The sequence below is a fragment of the Petromyzon marinus genome, unplaced genomic scaffold (assembly GCF_048934315.1).
Source record: "Petromyzon marinus isolate PM22_M1 ecotype Great Lakes invasive population unplaced genomic scaffold, UKy_Petmar_22M1.pri1.0 PM_G_Scaffold_38, whole genome shotgun sequence".
NCBI classification, from domain to species: Eukaryota; Metazoa; Chordata; class Hyperoartia; order Petromyzontiformes; family Petromyzontidae; genus Petromyzon; species Petromyzon marinus.
The window spans coordinates 1,845,001-1,847,500 of record NW_027422961.1 but is presented as its reverse complement, the minus strand read 5'-3'; positions in this window follow the sequence as shown (position 1 = coordinate 1,847,500).

The following is a 2,500-nucleotide window of genomic DNA, read 5'->3' as shown; positions in this document are numbered from 1 at the left end:
GGGGATGTCTCTCTTGTGGCTCACGGGGCTGTTAGGGTGGCACAGAAATCCCTCGGAATGGGAAAACGGGTCATTTTCGTGTCGCCACATTGCATACGAACCGCATGAAACTTCCAGAGGCATTTGCAGCAGGAATGCATGTGCACTCAAAAAAGTGAATATTTCTCACGGATAGACCCCGTGATACGCTAGAAATTGGCGGGGATGTCTCTCTTGTGGCTCACGGGGCTGTTAGGGTGGCACAGAAATCCCTCGGAATGGGAAAACGGGTCATTTTCGTGTCGCCACATTGCATGCGAACCGCATGCAACTTCCAGAGGCATTTGCAGCAGAAATGCATGTGCAGTCAAAAAAAATTGATATTTTTCACGGATAGACCCGTGAAACGCTAGAAATTGGCGGGGATGTGTCTCTTGTGGCTCACGGGGCTGTTCGGGTCGCACAGAAATCCCTGGGAATGGGAAAACGGGTCATTTTCGTGTTGCCACATTGCGTACGAACCGCATGAAACTTCCAGAGGCATTTGCAGCAGGAATGCATGTGCACTCAAAAACTTCTATATGTTTCACGGATAGACCCCGTGAAACGCTAGAAATTGGCGGGGATGTGTCTCTTGTGGCTCACGGGGCTGTTAGGGTGGCACAGAACTCCCTCGGAATGGGAAAAGGGGTCATTTTCGTGTTGCCACATTGCAAAGGAACGCCATGAAACTTCCAGAGGCATTTGCAGCAGAAAGGCACGTGCACTCAAAAATTTTAATATTTTTCACGCATAGACCCCGTCAAACGCTAGAAGTTGGCGGGGATGTCTCTCTTGTGGCTCACGGGGCTGTTAGGGTCGCACAGAAATGCCTCGGAATGGGAAAACGGGTCATTTTTGTGTGGCCACATTGCATAGGAACGGCATGAAACTTCCAGAGGCATTTGCAGCAGGAATGCATGTGCACTCAAAAACGTCTATATTTTTCACGGATAGACCCCGTGAAACGCTAGAAATTGGCGGGGATGTGTCTCTTGTGGCTCACGGGGCTGTTAGGGTCGCACAGAAATCCCTCGGAATGGGAAAACGGGTCATTTTCGTGTTGCCACAATTGGCATACGAACGGCATGAAACTTCCAGAGGCATTTGCAGCAGAAATGCATGTGCACTCAAAAACGTGAATATTTTTTCACGGATAGACCCCGTCAAACGCTCGAATTTGGCGGGGATGTTTCTCTTGTGGGTCACGGGGCTGTTCGGCTCGCACAGAACTCCCTTGGTCCACCTGATTCGTGCATACAGGCAGCAACTAAAACTCTGTAAACCTGCTGTGAGGACATCTAAACAGTGGACCAGTGAGGCTGTGGAAGATTTGCGGGCGTGCTTAGACTGTACTGACTGGGATATGTTCACGACTGCTACCAATAGTCTGGATGAACTCACAGAGGCTGTGTACATCAGCTTCTGTGAGGACTGCTGTATCCCAACACGTACCAGGGTGAACTTTAACAACAACAAGCCCTGGTTCTCAGCAAAGCTCAAAAGGTTGAGGTTGGAGAAGGAGGAAGCGTTTAGGAGTGGGGATAGAGACAGATTCAAGGAGTCGAAGAACAGGTTTAGCAAAGCGGTGAGAGAGGCTAAACGACTGTACTCAGAGACACTAAAACACCAGTTCTCTACTAACGACGCTGCTTCTGTCTGCCAAAGGGCTCAGGCACATCACCAACTACAAACCCAGAGCGCCCCACACCACTAACGACTCCCGCCTAGCCAACGACCTGAACGAGTTCTACCGTAGATTTGAAAGACAATTGGACTGTCCTGAACCACCCCTTCCCACCCAAGAGGCCCCATCCCCCACCCATACTACAGAAACGACTCTCTCCTTTCAGGAGGGAGAAGTTAATGGGCTTTTCAAGAGGCAGAATCCACGCAAAGCAGCCGGGCCGGACTCTGTCTCTCCAGCCACCCTCAGGCACTGCGCTGACCAGCTGTCTCCGGTGTTCACCAACATCTTTAACACCTCCCTGGAGACATGCCATGTACCAGCCTGTCTCAAGTCCTCCACCATCATCGCTGTGCCCAAAAAGCTAAGGCCAACAGGACTAAATGATTACAGACCGGTCGCCCTTACATCTGTGGTAATGAAGTCTTTTGAGCGCCTGCTCCTGGCACACCTCAAAGCCATCACAGACCCTCTCCTGGACCCCCTTCAGTTTGCCTACAGAGCCAACAGGTCTGTGGACGACGCAGTTAACATGGCCCTCCACTTCACCCTACAGCATGTGGACGCCCCAGCATCCTACGCCAGGATCCTGTTTGTGGACTTCAGCTCTGCCTTCAACACCATCATCCCTGCCCTGCTTCAGGACAAGCTCTTCCAGCTGAACGTGCCCTACTCCACCTGCAGGTGGATCACAGACTTCCTCTCTGACAGGAAGCAGTGCGTTAAGCCGGGAACAGAAGTCTCTGACTCCAGGTCCATCAGCACGGGAACTCCTCAGGGCTGCGTCCTTTGCCC